This window comes from Cricetulus griseus, chromosome X (genome assembly GCF_003668045.3).
Source record: "Cricetulus griseus strain 17A/GY chromosome X, alternate assembly CriGri-PICRH-1.0, whole genome shotgun sequence".
Taxonomy (NCBI): Eukaryota; Metazoa; Chordata; class Mammalia; order Rodentia; family Cricetidae; genus Cricetulus; species Cricetulus griseus.
In genome coordinates this window covers 73,299,419-73,317,992 of record NC_048604.1, presented here as the reverse complement: position 1 = coordinate 73,317,992, position 18,574 = coordinate 73,299,419, and the positions used below count along the sequence as shown (strand labels likewise).

At 36.4% G+C, this 18,574-nt stretch overlaps 1 long non-coding RNA gene across 1 annotated transcript in view; it reads right to left on the bottom strand.

The window, feature by feature from the left end:
• Positions 1 to 18,574, bottom strand: part of LOC107978846 — a 51,931-nt gene that overhangs the window by 22,030 nt on the left and 11,327 nt on the right. Inside the window, exon 4 of the long non-coding RNA XR_003488184.2 lies at positions 8,478 to 8,639. This is a non-coding gene — a long non-coding RNA (uncharacterized LOC107978846). The remainder of the gene's footprint in view (positions 1 to 8,477; positions 8,640 to 18,574) is intronic.

Sequence of the window (18,574 nt, the reverse complement as noted above, 5' to 3'; positions counted from 1 at the left end):
GTCCTGTTAAGATTTAAATTCATTTTACTGTTTGAGTAGTTTTATTATTAACTATCTGACAATACATTGGTGGGATGGTTGATTATCAGCTTGGACCTATTGTAGAATCTGTTGGAGATGGGACTTGTCTAAACAATGAGAAGAGGAGGATAAGAAGAAACCAAAGATGGAAATGTGGATGGGTAGCAATAGAGAATGTGAGGACAAGCTACTGCTCCAGTGGGGGACAAACCATTATTGATTCCAAAGCTGTTCAGCTGCTTCTAGCCGCAGGGCTGTGACATTATTAAAAACTTCAATTTGGTGACAAATACCTTGCAGAATCTCTTGAAGCTGGCTGAGGAAGTGTGGCAGCTTCTTGACAGGCTGAAATTGTATTTGTCAGTTCAAGACAGGCTATGGAGACTGAGTACGCTTTTAGTACATCCTACTCCATTCTGCCCCAGCTGTGCCCACATAGGCAAACTCATATGCACAACACTTGGAGAATGTTACAATATTCCTAGCAAGGAAATATTTGCTATAGAAAGGGATAGGTTGAGGAAACAAAGGTGTTTGAGCTGAATGAGTTCCCATAAGTCATCTGGGAAGACCATTAGAGGGCTTGTCAGAGGTGTTGTCCAATCTGGACCTTGGTTCCTTCTTTGTGAGATTTTATCTTTCCTACCTAGAATTTTGAGGCAATATTACAGAGGGAGTCTGTATACAAAAAGATTGAAGAATGATTTGTGGAGAACTAATTTGCCAATGGTTAATCGAGCTAGATACAGAATGGTAAATGAGGGGAAGGATACAGGATGCCTGGAGGGGAGGAAGAACAGAATGTGGGAATGAGAACATGGGAGGAAGAAGGGTGAATAATTCAAGTTTCATAAAATTTCAGATTAAGGAAGTGTTCTGAAAGGCTTAGACTGCAATGAGACAGTTTGGAAACATGGATCCAACAGGGATGTATAAGGTAGAATGAAGAGAAACATTACCTCCAAGCAAATATCTTACCTGTTTCATTCACTACAATACCCTCAAAATGAGCAGTTGCTCAGGCATACTGCAAGCCACGATATTTACTGAAGAAATGAATGTATTAGTGGATATGATTCTAATATAATACAATGGGGTTTAGTTTCAAAAAGAAACATTACAACCACTGCTGGTGCTACTACCAACACAAATGCAATAGTCTAGTAGCAACAATTTTAACTATCAGCATGGAATATCTTCTCCAGTGACAGCTGCTGTTCTGAGTGCTTTTAAAGAAATAACCCATTTAATATTCATAATATTCTCAGGAACCCATTTTCTTCAGAGGGACACCTTGCTTAGCCTAGATATAGGGGGAGAGGGTCTTGGTCCTGCCCCAAAGTAAGTTTCCAGACTTTGTTGACTCCCCATGGGAAGTCTTACCTTCTCTGAGTATTGGATGTGGGTGGGATAAAGGGAAGGAGGGGAGAGCAGGAGAAGAGGGAGTAGGAACTGGGATTGGTATGTAAAATGAGAAAAGATTGTTTTTAAAATAAAACATGGTAAAAAGATTCATAATATACTTGTGATTTTGGTTAGTATTGTTATCAACATTTGTAAAAGATAGTATTTTGTTGCTGAGGGGCATATATTTTTTAACAAATCTTTGCTCAATATTTTCCCAAAAGGATGACCTTGCTCAAGTAACAAACTTTGTCTCTGCTTTTCCAATTATAAAATTAAGATAGAGCTATTGTGCTGATTAAGTCAGACTACATGTGTAGAGTAGTCTGACTTGGCTCTCTTGCTGTTTTCAGTTTACAGATGAGGAAACTGAAGCACAAAGTGAATAAAAGTAATATGCACAAAGTTACATAGTAAATTAATGGCAGAGACAAAATTTAGTGCCAGGCAGCCTGTCATTCTACATAGCTAAAGAGACACATGACCCATTTAGAGTTTTACATACTTGAGCACTGCATCTAGTTTTCAAGTCCTTAAGAGATCCAAGTAAATTTCTCCATATAGGAAGATATGCTTTTTTTCTTATTTCCCCATCTGTTAATACGAAAATTACTTGTAAAATGTTTTCTTTTTTAATGTTAACTTATCCAGTATCCTTATTCTTAAAAAAAAAAACACCACCACCAACAACAACAAAAACTGGGTCCTTCAATTCAGTCATATGACAATCTTATTACTCTTCAAATTTCTTACAGTTCAGTGACATCAGTAAACTGTAACAATTTGATTCTTTAATACCACTCCCCCACCCCAACACAGACACACACACACACACACACACACACACACACACACACACACACACACAGAGAGAGAGAGAGAGAGAGAGAGAGAGAGGAGAGAGAGAGAGAGAGAGAGAGAGAGAGAGAGAGAGAATCTGGGAGGCTGAATGTGAACTGAGGATTTCTGAGTCTTCTTCATAGCTCTACAATTTATTAGTGCTACATTGCCTGTTTTTTTGTTTTCTGCATTAATTCAAAATTGAACTCACTCCCTTAATCCAACTTCTACTCAGCAGTTGACTTTACATGACTAATAGAGACCTTTCTCCAACATTAATGTTTTTCTGTCATTTTCATACTTAAAATATTTATAAAGTTTTCCCTGATTCTGTAGTATTGAAGAATCTCCATGATCTAGGTCTTGACATTATATTCTATCTGATTTAACCTCTATAATACTTATCATTTTATTTTGTATTCAATTATTATTAGTAAGGGAAGATGAAGAAAATAGAGAAAGGTCATACATCCTCACTAACATTGAAGCTCCCGAGGAGTAAAAATTATACATTTAAAAGTCTTTGTATTACTGATGACCAGAATGGTTAATGCATAGTAGATATTGAATTAACAATTAGTGAGTAGATTAGAGGAAATAAAATCCAAATATGTAAAAGAACTAACAACAAGTGTCTGAATTCATTAATGATTAGTAAAAAACAAATTCAGTAGATTCATCCGCATAACAGATATTGAAAAGACTTTTGAATTTTGTAAAGTGGTATAAAAATGAGGCAAATTTTCCTTTCATTAAGGCACAAAGAAAATTGAACAGTTATATAGTAAAAGTGCTATACACCACTGATGGAGTGGGAAAAAAACATTGGGGCAATCAGAGAATTCACTCTCAAAGAAGTAACAGCCTGTACCAGAACACTGCAAGAGCATTAACACCCAGAAAAAAACACAGTAAGGGTTGCAGAGACATTCTCAGGCCCATACAAGCTCAGGCAAGATGAAACTGACTGTTCAGAAAGCTACACTTCAATGTTCGTCAAAAACCAGTATTATGCCATGTTGGCATTGATACCTGACAATTAGTGGGCAGATGCTGACTTTTGCCAAAATATTTGCACCTCTTTAAATTTTCCTTTCAGCTACATATTGGCATTTACTGTATATTTTTCAGAGGTTCAAGGAAATACAGCTTTTTATATAAAATGACTATGCTTATCCAATCTATTTTGTCTCTAATTGGATATTAATCTATCTATAAAAGTTTCCAAAAATCTTTGACAAATTTATGCTTTGCTCATTAATAACAAGCTGTTTCAAATGTGTTTACCTTGAAGCTCTAGCAAGAGACAATAATCACTAAGGTTAAGAAGCATTATTTTTGTCTACTCAGAACCTGACATTTACATAATTTAATTAATTAGTGACTCAGGCAAAGAAAACACTCGGGTATTTCTCTGGATGTAACAGCTCTTGTGAATATTATGCAATGTGTTTGAAAATATTTACGTGTAATAGTTTTTTTTCCTATGGTGCTGTCCAGTAAGGATATTTCTAATTATTCAGTAAAACAGAATAAAAAGAATAAGATTTTGAAAAACTAACACATTGGAATTGGACAAAACAAAAGTAAAAAAAGGGAAAGAGCCCAAGCCAACGCACAATAAACAGAGACCCACTCATTCACTCACTTAGGAACCCCCTAAAATAACACTAAACTAGACACCATAATTTTTATACAAAGTACTTACAGTGTAATATATGACTATATATGTGAGTGTGTGTATACATGTGTGTGTGCGCGTGCGCGCATGTATAAATATATTTTTCAGATAAGAATGAAAATAATAAGATAAAAATTAAAAAGAAGAGCCCTGACATGACATTATGAGGTAAGGAACCTCTAATGATGCTGTTGAGTTCATTTCCCATTGGCCATCTATGGCTGGGCATGCAGCCTACACTTAAGAGTAGTTTGTTTCCCCTGTGAGCCCCCTTAGAAGAAACTAGATTTTCATTTCAGAGTCTCTATCAATTGGAGATTGCTACTGGGTTAGAGATTGGGGAATGTGACCATTTTTCCTTTTGGTTTTAGACCCCCAGCTGGTGCAGACCAATGCAGGCCTTGTGCATGCTGCCTCAGTCTCTTGATCATTCATATGAGCTTTGATCATGTTGATTTAGAGAGTCTTGTTTTCTTGGTGTTTTCCATGCTCTCTGGCTCTTACACTCTTTTTGCTTCCTCTTCTGAACATTCTGAGACTCCTGAGGAAAGGGATTTGATGAAGACATCCTATTTAGGACTGAGTGTTCCAAGATCTCTAACTATCTGCATAATGTATGGTGGTGGGTCTCTGTTCACATCTGTGTTTGTTATCATTTGCTGTAGGCAGAATCTTCACTGATGACAACTGAGCACTGATCTGTTAGTATAGCACAATGTCATTACAAGTCATTTTAGTGCTACATTTTTTGAACAATAGTATTTGGTTTTACCCTATGTCTCTGGGCTATCTAGTCTCAGGTTCTTGGTTACTCAAGGAGTGTTGGATATGATTTCATTTTGTGGCTTGGGCCTTCAGTCAAATCAGATAATGCCTGGTAACTGCCACATTTTTTTGGTATTTTGAGACAGGGTTTTTCTTTGGCTTTGGATGATATCCTGGAACTAGCGCTTGTAGACAAGGCTTGTCTCAAACTCACAGAGATCTCCCTGCCTCTGCCTCCCAAGTGCTGGGATTAAAGGCCTATGCCACCAACACCAGGCTACTTCCACATATTTTGTGCCAAATTTAACTAGCATATCTTGCAGCAGGACACCATTACAGATCTAAGGGTTTAACTATGGTTTAGTGTTTACATTTGTCCTTTATAGTGTGCAGAGTACCTTCCTGTAACAAAGGCACTAACATGTAGGGGTGAATGCTATATGTAGGCAGAAGCTTGACTTATCCATATTCAGTGTGTAGGTGTTGTCTTTAAGAATGAAGTTTGGCTGTCAGTTTGTTGGAGGCAACCTATATTCTTGGCAACATCCTGGCTAGTTTCGGGATTCCCAAGAAACCCCTTTGGCCAACAACTTAATTTGATATACCCCAATCTCTATATTGGAAGATTCATTTAGCAATGAGAGATCACTATTTGGGCTCTGTCTCCCCATTTGTTTGGTGATTTCATTTAGATTGCCTTCATATATGAATATATTTTAGGAAGCTTATACTGTATTCTGTTTCCATATTACTCTTCAAATGGCCCTTAATTTCAGTTGTCTCTCCCTGTATTCCCTTCCCTGTGTCTCTCTTTCCTCCAGCTTCCACCAGATCCTCCATTCCCTACCTCCTCTATATCTATCCATAGCTATCTATTCTATTTTCCTTTCCTAGGAAGTGCTATCAGCCCCTCCTAGTCCCTTAATCTATACCAAATCTTTGTGGTTCTATGGATTGTAGCTTGGTTATCATTGACTTAAGAGCTAATATCCACATAGAAGTGAATACATCCAATATTTGCCCTTCTGAGTCTGGGTTACTACACCGAGGAAGATTTTCTTTTCTACTTCCACCCATTCAGTAAGGATAGTTAATAGCTATTTTTGTGTATGTGACTGGACTAAGAATCTCAGATATCTGTTAAAACATTATACCTAGAGGCTGCAGATAGATCTTGGTGGTAGAGTGTTTACCTAGCTTATATGAGACTAGAGGTCTAGTCCCCTGCAGCAATAAATAAACAAGCATTACTGCTAGGTCTGTTGGTGTAATAGTAGAGATTGCAGAAGACAATAATATTTGAAATAGCAGAGTGAGTAAATAAGATCTGCCCTATCCAAAGTGAGTAGGTGTTATTAATCTCGTCAGAGCCCCCAAGAGAACAAAAATACTGGAAAAAGACAAATGTGTTTTCTGTTTTAGAGTTGACACATCCATCTCCTGCCTTAATACACTGAAACCCTGGTTCTTGAGACTGGGACTCAGATCATCAGGCATCCCTTAGGATATCAGTTAGTTTAAGGGTGAATTATATTACTAACTTCCCTTGTTCTCCAGCTTGTAGATGATGCATTAAAAAATTCCTAGCATCCACAGTCACACATGCCAATCCCTATAATAAATATCCTCTTTAATTTCTATGTATAATCTATTGATTTCATTTCTCTAGACAACCTTGGTGGATACAGATATTTCTTGGCATTATCAATTTTGTTAATTCCATTCTTACTATTTTCCATTTTCTTTTTTGTATATTTCCTCAGTAATCCCCACAACAACCCCTTAATACAGCTTCTATAATGACTACCTTCATTTAAGTACTTTAGAGAAAAACTGAAGGAGCCTGCATGATTCACCCAGGTCTAATATTAGTAACTTTTGACTCAAAAACAAATTCATCCAACATTCCATGGAGGAACAAAAGTGCAAGGAGTGAGATATCATTAAGCTCACAGCAGCCTACTGTGATTAGAGCCTTATGAATAAGGTATTAGTGATACAGAGAATGGGTATAAGAGGCGTGGGCTACTTTCTGGAACTCATTATATACCAGGAGCAATACCAGGAGCAAAAGGAAAATGCATTCCTAAGATCTAAGTTTACTAGCTATTTAACAATCGACAAAAAGTATATATATATATATATATATATATATATATATATATATATATATATAATATTCTGGGCCCTGGTAGAAGTCTGTCTGGTAAGCTAGTTTACCATCTTTGACATCATACAATTTATGGAACTCATTATGAACCTCGGGAAATATTTGGGAGGTTTAGGGGCTTAAATAGGCTTAGAAAGCCATTAGTCTGTGTGACAGCATAATCTCTGTAAGGATACCCACAAAAATACACATATTAGGAGAGGGGAGGTTATGATACAGGTGAACCTTCTGTATCAGTGAAGAGCAAACTTTCACTTTAAAACTTAAGAAATAAATTATTATAAATATAAGTCATGACCACGAGAATCAGTTCCAAATGTAAGATCCCTTTACATACAAATCAACGAATAGTAGAGAAATTGCAGTGTAGATCTGATATGGATAATCTGTGGTGCAATTGTCTGCTAATTCATTTGTATATTTTTTCTTTTGAAACTCTCTGTAGTTCTATGATAAAATGCCAGTTCTATATTCTAATTGAAGAAATTGAATCTTTAAGATTAAATTAGTTTTTCAGGTGAATTTTAAGAGGAATAGTGAATATTTGAATCCTTCTTGGTCTAACCTATAGTTTATGCTATTTAGTATTCCTACAAAGGACCAGAAGAGAGATGTGTATACATTAGCAGGAATGAGAACTCTTGAATCTTGAATTGGGAAACTCAGAATTCAGTATTATAGTATGGAAAGCAGTATTTCAGAACTATTGGTATTGTAAACACACCCATTTACTCACTTGAATCATCTGCATTGTCAATTATCCTACTTTGTCAAATAGGAGGTTCTCATCCTACTAACTCCACATTTCAATGCATAGGCTACATCTTGCTACCAATCCGAGTTAGAAAATCAAATAGAATTTGAAAGTAAAGTTTCCTCTCTTTTAAGTCATAAAACATATTCTTAAAGCAAGTAAAATGATTTATTGTTATCCAAGGTCATTCCATTCCCCCACTAGATGGAACAATCTCCACTTGACTGCAGTCACATTCATATAGCCTGAGTGATATTTAGTGTGGAGTCTGTGCTATTATTTTTTCTCCATCTCATGTTAAAGTGATCATTTAAAAAATGACAGTGTAAACCAAATTGCAAAGAGATAATTAAGGGACTGAAGAGAATTATTTTCCAGCATGTTAGGCAAACTGTTACACTCTGCATACTAATTGCAACTCGTTCTTAAACAGTCATTTAGGTAGTTTCCCTAAGAAGATATAATTGTACCATTTTTAGATACTGAGCACAAATAATCAACACTTTTATCAATGCTCTGTTACTCGCAGTTTTCCAAGTCAGAGTCCTGTACATAACAATCTGCTAGGTGAAATGAGTATTTAGTGAATGCTTATTCATGAAGTTGAATGAATTTCAAACACATTTGGCATATCAAGGATACATGCTTTCTCTTCTTAAGGAGAAATTCTGCTTAAAGATCATTCTGAATACCCTTGCCTGACCATGAACACTTCAATGTCTGGAAAATTCTCCCAGTGTCTGTAAACAATTCTTATCCCTTTATTGAGTGCTTTGTGTTTCCTTAGTTGATCATTATTTCATCATCCATTTATGTTGTAAAAGTAGAGAAAGAACACTTACAGCAAATACACCCAGCCTGGAATGAATCCATGTGTCATCCATGTTCAGCTTGGTTTCCCAAGAAATTGAGCTTTAGTGTGTTAAACCCCATAGCATTTAGGCTTAGCTGAACTAATCTTCTCCAGTTAGTTCAGTCTATTACACCTAGAGTTCTGTAGTTACCTGTGGAGTAAGAGAGAGCAAGTCCTGGTTATCTATAATGTTTGTTTCATACAACACTTTTATTTATGTATTTATTTATTTAGATTTGCATTTAAGCCCAAATTTCTTACAGCATACAGTTGTCTAATCTTAGAGGTGGTAGCATTATTTTAACATTGGAAAACTAAGAAGCATTTGGGCAGACAGTTTTAGGGCCTTTACATTCACACACAAAAGCTATCCTACCCAAAGTCTCTGGCAATCAGAGGCAATCCCTTCAATCTTCAGAATATTAATCTAAATAGATTTGTCAAGAGGAAGATTGTTTTGCTTTGTTTCCCATTTTTCAGAGAAAATGTATTGGCAATTTTCCCCTTCAGGACTAGGATAACACACTAATCAGCATATTTATATAATCCAATCACATATTGAAATAGAAGCTGGATATTAAAATAATAGAGATTACTTATTGGGAAGGAGGCTAATTTTCAGAAATTGGTGGTTCTTATCAGACTGAAATTTTAGAGCTCTTATTAAGATAAAAGAATTTAGATATTGTATCCATATCGCCTTTAGTTGGGTACTCATTTGGTTATTTGTGCATGGCACTGTGCTAGGTACTATGGAGAACGGTGCTAAACAGATCTTTTCATACTCCCTTCAGAATCAGCATTCCCCAAACCTTAATTCAAGTACTCCAACATAATGATTTTATTAACTTCCCTCAAAGCTCTATTGGTTCTATTTGTTCTCTTCCTCTGGGCTAAAGAAAGATTTCTTTAAGAAATGAACTAAAATCCAGTTGCAGAGAAGGAGGACTGATGAGCAAAGGGATCCATACTAGGCTGGTGAAACCCACAGAAACAGCTGACCTGAACAAGGGAGAGCTCTTGGTCCCCAGACTGATAGCTAGGAAACCAGCATGGGCCTGGTCCAGACCCCTGAATGTGGGTGTCAGTGAGGAGACCTTGGAAATATATCAGACCCCTTGTAGTGGTTTAGTACTTATCCCTAGCATAGGAATGGACTTTGGGAGCTCATCCCACATGGAGGGATACTCTCTGAGTCTAGACACAAGGGAGTTGGCCTAGGCCCTATCCCAAAGACTATGACAGACTTTCAAGACCCCCTATGGAAGGCTTCACCTTCCCTGAGGAGCAGAAAGGGTATGGGATAGGTAGGGTGTTAATGGGGGGTGGCAAGGGAGGAGGGGAAGAAGAGGGACCTGAGATTGACATGTAAAACAATTTTCTTTCTAATTAAAATAAAAAGAATTCCAGCCCATGGAAAGAATGAAGTAGTCAACTTCTGTTCATGGCAATCCTGAAACAGAGTTGGTCTGCAGCTAGCTCCTAGTTATTCTTTCTGTACTTAGTCTGTCTTCTAAATCCAAACCTCCTCACCAAAAGTTTTACATTTCATTCTGTCCTTCCCCTCATACCCAGAAATGACTATGTTTCAGTTTCATCTATTCTCTGGCCTTTCTGCCTCCCTGGATATTCAAACTCACGAAAGCTCTTGATAATCAAATTGCTTTTATTAGTGTGAATGAGTCAGGGTTCTTCAAGCCAGAAAATGATGAAAATTACTTCTCTCATCTGCAAATCATTGGATTTGAAAGGACAAACCAAATAGGCTCTACTTTGTTTACACACAGATGCTCAACAAAGACCAAATGTTATTAAATTAATTTCGTTAATATGCCTAAACTACTGCTCTCTCAGATGGTATTCTGTTCATTTTTGTTGAAGCATGGTATCTCGAGATGTTCAGGTTTATCAGTCTGCTTTATTGTTTATTCTCAGCTTCCATATACAAGTATACATTGTATTTTGAGACTATTGATCTTCATACTACTTTACCCCTTTGTCATCTCATCCCATGAGTATCTTTTATCCCACAGATTTACTATTTTATGTCATATATACAATAATTTATATATAATTTATCTGTATATAATGTCTATGAACCAAAAATTACATGAAACATGGCATTTATTCATCCTAGAGTGGTGTAATTAACTTCACATAACTAGATACAGTTGTATCCACTTTCCTAGAAATAACACAACTGCTCTTTTTTCAGATTTTTTATTTGAATTAGAAACAAGATTGTTTTACATGACAATCCCAGTTCCCTTCTCCCTCCTTTCCCCCCACCACTCCCCCCCAACTAAAACCCTACCTATCACATTAGCCTTTCTGCTCCCCCTGGATGGTGAGGCCTTCCATAGGGTGTCATCAGAGTCTATCGTATCCTTTGGGATAGAGCCTAGGCCCACCCCCGTGTGTCTTGGTTTAGGGAGTATCCTGCTCTTTATAGCTGAAGGTCACTTTATTGCATATATATACACATTGTTTGTACTGTCATCTATCTATCATTAGGCATCTAGGTTGATTTCATAGTTTATGTATTGTGAATAGTGTTGCAATTAACATTGGTGAGCAGATAAATTTAGGATGTTGCTTGAACTCCTTTGGATGAAATAAAAAGGAATTACCATAGCTGATGTACCTGGGACATATGGACAATCTATTGGTAGATTTTGAGAAAGCCTTAATCTAGTTTTCACATTGGCTGGATTAGTATACAGCCTTTCAGACAAATGTAAGAGTTGTTTGTCTAAATATGTACCCATATTAGATTTTTTGTTTTATTTTTAAATTATTTTTAAAATTTTAATTAAATTTTATTTGTGTGTGTGTGTGTGTGTGTGTGTGTGTGTGTGTGTGTGTGTGTGTGTGTGTGTGTTCACCTGTAACTTTAAGCCAGAGGAAAACTGGCAGTGTCAATTCTCTCCTGTATGTCCCAGAAAGAAGTTGAGAAGTTCTGAGATCATATTCGAGTCTTCAGGATTGACAACAAGGGCCTTTACACACTGAGCTATCTCTCCAGCTCACATATGTTATTTTAAATTGTGAAGGAATTACTGCCAACTCAATACAGTATAATACTATTCTATACCCTGTTTTCTGATTACCCACCATCTACATCATGGACAAGCTCCTTCCTCCCTGCTCCAACTCCTTTCATGTCTCCTCAGATTTGAAGTATCTCTTTAAATTGTTACTGCTACATATATGTGGATTGTGTAAAACTTACCTAGTCCTGTACATACACACACACACACACACACACACACACACACACACACACACACACACACACACAGTTGAACTATGCTAAATTTGCTCAATTCTTAAATGTCTGCTACCTTTCTCTCAACACTATCTCTGTATTCTTCAACTACATTGTTGTGTGCTATTGTAGCCTTCTGATCAGAGTAATATGCATTTTTAATGCAGTTGTAATTTGTGTTTCTTTTCTGTTCAGGGACATTGGCCATTTTTATATGCCCATTGGTCATTTGTATTTCATTTTTGAGAATTGTTTAAACAATTTGTTGATTGCTTTATTTGATTTCTTGTTCATTTGCTTTTTGTTTTTGAGCCTTTATGTATTGTAAATATTCTCTGTTAAGGTATATAGTTTGCAGATGATTTCTTTCCCTTTGTAGGCTGTCTCTTCAGTTGATGAACTGTTTCTTTTTCTGTTTAGGAGGTTTTAAAATTGCATTGTTGGCTATTGGTTTTATTTCCTGAATGACTGGGATCTCTTTGTTTGTTTTGGTTTTGGTTTTGAGACAGAGTTTCTCTATAGCATTGGAGGCTGTCCTGGAACTCACTCAGAAGATGAGGCTTGCCTGGAACTCACAGAGATATTCCTGTCTCCACCACCCTAGTGCTGGGATTAAAGGTGTGTGCCACCACTGCCTACCAGAATTACTGGGATCTTGATGAGAAATCCATTGCTCTTGCCTACATCTTGAAATATTGTCCCTTCTTTTTCAGTTTTAGAGTTTGGGGTCTTTTGAAGTCATTGATTCCTTTGAAGCCTATTTCTATGGACACTGAGATATAGGAGCCTGCTTTCATTATTTTTATGTATGGATAGCAAAGTCTTCTAAAACCATTTGTTTGGTAGGCTGAAATTTTTCCACTCATCTGGAGACATCTTTGTTAAGAATAAGGCAGGTGTAGCTACATGAGGTTATAACTGAGTATTGCATTATGGCCTATTGGTCTAATTATCTACTTTTGTACCAGTACCAAGTTATTTTTGTTACTAGAATGTGGAAGTGTAGCTTAAAGAATGATGATATTTCCATCTTCATTTTGTTTACTTGTTATTGCTTTGTCTGTCTGTGGTCTTTTGTACTTTCATATGAATTGTAAGATTGCTGTGTCTTTGCTGTGAAGAATTGTATTATTTTTTAATCAGGATTCCATTAAGCTTGTAGATTTATTTTAATAGCATAGCCATCTTCCTATATTAATTTCTCCAGTCCACGAACATCAGAGATCTTTCCATCTACTAATCTCTTCTTCAATTTCTTTCTTCCATACTTTAATGTTATCAATGTATAGGTCCTTCAGTTAGTTGATTAGGTTTATTAAAAATATTCTATTATATTAGAGGCAATTGTGAATGAGATTTTTGCTGACTTCTTTCTGAGTACATATTTTGTTGGCATATGGGAAGACTATAGAGTTTGGTATGTTAACTGTGACTGTGATGAAAATGTTTAGGGACTTTTAAGAGTTTTCTGATAGACTTTTTCAGGTCTCTTCAGTATGGAATCATATTATCTGGAATAAGAATACTTTGGAATTTTCCTTTATTTTTTTACTTCAGTTCTATTATTTTTCCCATCTTGTCTTATTGCTCTAGCTATGACTCAAGAAATATATTGAATAGAAATGGAGAAAACCTGATACTTTTCATGTTTCTGATTTTAATAGAAGTGCTTTGATATTTTCCTACTTAATACATTATTGCATTATATTTTTCATATTGTAGATTATAGTTTTTTGAGTTATGTTCCCTCCATTCTTACTCTGCTCATGACCTTAATCATGAAAAGAAGTGGGGTTTTTTCAAGTGTCTTTTATATATCTATGATGGAAATCGTGTTATTTCAGGCATTTAGTCCACTTATATGATGTATCACATTTGCTGATTTGCTACATAGAGCCATTCTGCATGTTTAGAAAAAAAACCACTCAGTCACAGTGAAGGAATTTTATGATTTGTTTTTGAGTTTGCATGTGCTTCTTTTGAGAATTTTTGTGGTTGTGTTCATTGGGTAGATTGATCTATAATTTTCTGTTGTGTCTTTGTATTCCTTTGGTAGCAGTATAATAGAGGCTACCTATTTTGAAAGTAGTGTTATCTGTTTTATAGAAATATTAGAAAAGCAATAGCATGAATTCTTCTGCAATGTTATGGCAGAATTCAACTATGAATCCATTTGGGCTTGGATATTTTTTCACTTGGAATTGTTTTATTGTGATTTCAGATTTGCTTAACTTGTTTATCTCAACTTGATTTAACTTTGTCATATGAACCCATTTATTTTTTATTTTCCAAGTTAGTGGAATATAGGCTTTTAAAGATATTCATTTATTTAGGTGTGTGTGTGTGTGTGTGTGTGTGTGTGTGTGTGTGTGTGTGTGTGTGTGTGTATTTGTGATTGAGACTGTGCTCTATGTTTATGTACACTTCATGTGAGAAAGACTCTGTGGAATCCAGAAAAGGGATTCAGATCATCTTGAACTGGAATTACAGATGATTGTGATTTACCATGGGAGCTGAACCTGGCACTTGCTCTTAACTACTAAAAAATTTCCCCAGACACTGAAATACAAGTTTTAAAGGTTTGTCTTTATGATTATGAATTTCATTAGCATCCGGTGAATGGCTCCTTATTCACCTATAATCCTTTTTCTTTCTTCCTTCCTTTTTTCCTTCCTTCCTTCCCTCCTTCCTTCCTCCATCACTCCCTCCCTCCCTCTCTTTCTTTCTTTCCTTTTTTTGTTTTTTTTTTTTTGAGACAGGGTTTCTCTGTTGCTTTGGAGCCTTTCCTGGAACTAGCTCTTGTAGACCAAGCTGGTCTCGAACTCACAGAGATCTGCCTGCCTCTGCCTCCCAAGTGCTGGAATTGAAGGCATGTGACACCACTGCCCAGCACCTATAATTCTATTGATGTGTATCTTTGCTTGATTTTGGTGAGTTTGGCTAAAAGTTTATTGATCCTATTTATTTTTCCAAAGAACGAACTCACTTTGTTGGTACAATATATTGTATTTGTTATTTTTTCTATCTCATTTTTTTATCTTAATTCTTTCTCCCTGTCTACTGACTTCCTGTTTGACTGATTCTTTTCCTCTCAAATCCCAAGGTTCATGTTAATATTTGATTGTTCTTATTGTTCCTTAGTTTTTGTTTCAAGGTAGATATTCCTACATATCTCGTTTTGATACCATTTTATTTTGTGTTATTGTAAGAGTTTGTGTGTTGTGCTTTCGTTTTTTATTCAATTCTAACAATTTTAAGTTTTGCACATGTTTATTCTTATGCCTTTAGAAAGGTATTGTTGAGACCATGATAATCTGGACTATTATTGGAAAATGCGAATCAATTCCTTTCATTTCATTAGCATTGTTTTGGTGTTTTCTTAGTTATAATTTGCTTAACTACTGTTTTATCATGTTTTATTATTTCCTGTAACCTCTAGTGTGTTTTCATCTCTCTCCTCTGATTATTCCAATTCAGTATCTTCTGCAGAGCTGGCTTGATGGTAATAAATTCTTTTGCCCTCATTGGAACATGGACACATTTCTCTTGGCTTTAAATTATTATAAGTATTTCTTTTCTTTTTTTGCAGGGGGATATTGTATTATTCTCAGTTGTTAGCTCTGGTCTTTCATAAGTTTAAATACAACATTCTAAGCACATTTGCTCTTGAGGGAACTGTTGGTGTTTCTCTCTTACAACTTTTAATAAATATCCTTTGTTATGTATTTTTCAACTACAGTATGATGTAAGGAAGTTTTATTCTTGTCTTTTCTACTCAGTGTTATATATGCTAGTGTTCTGCATGGTTAAGCATCTGTTATGGCTATTCTTTGTTAACAACTTAATCTACATCTGAATTAACTAAACCCAAGTATCTGGCTGGCTACACTGGCAAAGGCTTTTTCTTGATTGAATTATTTGTAATGGAAAGACTCACTTTAAATCCAGATGTTTTGAGGTGAGATGACCCATCTTTTATGTGGACCACACCTTCTGCTGATGGCCTATATAAAGGACACAGAAGACGGAAACTTGCTCTCTCTTTGCCTGCTTCTTCCTATTCTCACTGGCAAGTTCATTCCTTCACTGACATTAGAGCCTACATCTTCAGGATTTTGGTATATACTGGAGAACAAGTGAGACATAGAGTCTTGTATTCTGAACATCTACTAGGTTCTTCAACTTTACTTTGGGAGACTGCCATTGGGGGAAGATTTGGACCCATAGCATGTAAGACAATATAATAAATCCGTGTGTGTGTGTGTGTGTGTGTGTGTGTGTGTGTGTGTGTGTGTGTGTGTGCAATCATGCACATGTGATCATGTTCGTATATATGTTTCTCTAGAGAACCTTGACTGATACAGCATCTCTTACACAAAGACTGAGAATTTTTTTTTGCAGATTTTTTTTATTTGAATTAGAAGCAAGATTGTTTTACAAGTCAATCCCAGTTCCCTCTCCCTCCCTTCTTCCCTTACCACCCCCCCAACTAAAACCCTACCTATCACATATCCTTTCTGCTACCCAGGAAGGGTGAGGCCTTCCATAGGGTGTCATCAGAGTCTATCATATCCTTTGGGATAGGGCCTATACCCACCCCTGTGTGTCTTGGCTCAGGGAGTGTCCCTCTATGTGGAATGGGCTCTCAAAGCCCACACCTATGCTGGGGATAAGTACTGAACTACTACAGGAGGTCCCATAGATTTCCGAGGTCTCTTCACTGACACCCATGTTCCTGGGGTCTGGATCAGTCCCATGCTGTCATCCCAGCTATCAGTCTGGGGAACAAGAGCTCCCCCTTGTTCAGGTCAACTATTTCTGTGGGTTTCACCAGCCTGGTCTGGACCCCTTTGCTCATCACTCATCCTTTTCTGCAACTGGTGTCCAGTTCAGTTCAGTGCTTTGATTTCTTCAAAAATATTTTCTTGACCTTTGCCATGGAATTATTCTCTTTCGTCTAATGCCATTATTGGAAATTTCATCTTTTCATTATGTCTTAATGATCTCTTAAGTTCCAACCATATATTTTTATTATTTTTTTTGTTCTTGCTTGAGTCTTCCAATTCCCCTACCTTCTCTCCAGACCTCATCTTCTCTCCTCCGTGTCATCCATTCTGTTGGGGAAACTTCTCACTTAGCTGTTTATTTGAATGATTAAAAATATCACTTCCAGCACTTCAGTTTCACTTTTCTTCACTATTTCTGTTTATTAAATTACAGTTACATATCTTGCCTTGACTTCTCATTTCATTCATTTGGTATGAGTTTGTATGAGAGAAAGTGTGTGTGTGTGTGTGTGTGTGTGTGTGTGTGTGTGTGTGTGTGTGTGTGTGAGTATATGTGTGTGTGTGTGTGTGTGTGTGTGTGTGTGTGTGTGAGTATATGTGTGTTTTCTTTGAACTTCAAGGAAGGTTTTTTCCCCATTTTCTTTGATTTCTTGTAACACATTTATAGCAAATTGTTTTCAATCCCTTATGTGGAAATTTTTCTAAGTCACTCTCATTGCCATAATTATTGTTTTGGAGGAGACATGTAGTCTCCATTTTTCAGGGTTTTGCTATATTTTTGCATTGACTTTCATATATGAAACACCAGAGTCAACAACCAGCTGTTTTTTCATCTTTCCCCAGATTATTCCCTGGAGACTCTATCAAACCATGCTTGAGTGTCATCTGTTGTCTTCCAGTTTTCTACAAAGGAAAACCACAAGCTGCTTCCAGTTCACATTGTCTTGCTGGCCTAGTTTACTTCCATATTGAAAATAAAGATGAATATATGCACATAGATGGGTAAGATGTGTACTGTTTGTGTATATATGTGAGCATTAAATACAAATGTTAAGGATCTTCTTGGAAACATGCCTAATTGCCATAAAGACACACTACTGTGCATAATTATTTTGAAGTTGATATAAAATATGTTATATTGAGGTTGCATACTTCATATGTTTTCATATTATTCACACTAGCTATTAGGAGTTTTAATGTTACAGCTTCTTCAGTCAGTAATGGAAATTAGACTTTTCTTGACGTTTAATCTCTCATTTTAGAGGATTCTGGTCAAGATACCCTTGTTATTCTCAGTTCAAAAATAATGTTATATATAACCCAAATCTTTCCATATTGCTCTGGAGCTGCACATATGGACATTGGAACACACAGAAAGAATGGAGTGAAGGTTTGAGGTTCATAGAAAGGACATGTTTGGGATGTAGACAGAGTACAGAAAGAGGCAAGGAAAGAAAAAAGGAGATAATAGGGAAACAGAATGAATCAACATGACAATTATGGATTTTTTGTGCCTGATTTCCCCCAAATTTTAGCAATGAATGTGTCATGCTCCAAAACATCTGCTAGTACTCAACAACATAGGGAAGACTCTATACTTTTCTTAGGGTTATTTGTGATAAAACACCATACCCAAAAGAAACATGAGGAGGAAAGAGTTTATTTCAGCTTAAAACTAATAGGCCATCCTGGAGAGAAGTCAGATAGGAACATCAACCAGAAACCTGGAGGCAGAAACCGTGGAGGGATGCTGTTTCCTGCCTTGATCCTCATGGTTTGCTCAGTCTTCCTTCTTCTGATACACCAGTATAGAAGTGGAACTGCCCACAGTGAACTGGGGCCTCCTACATCAATCCAGGAAATGCACCACAGGCTTTCCTGAAGAACAATTTGGTGGGAACAATTTCTCAACTGAGGTTCTTTCTTCCAAAATGACTCTCATTTGTGTCAAGTTAACATACAGTTACACGAAGACTCTAGATTTCTCTAGAGGGTAGTTATAACAGCAAGAAAATCAGAAATATCTGAGTC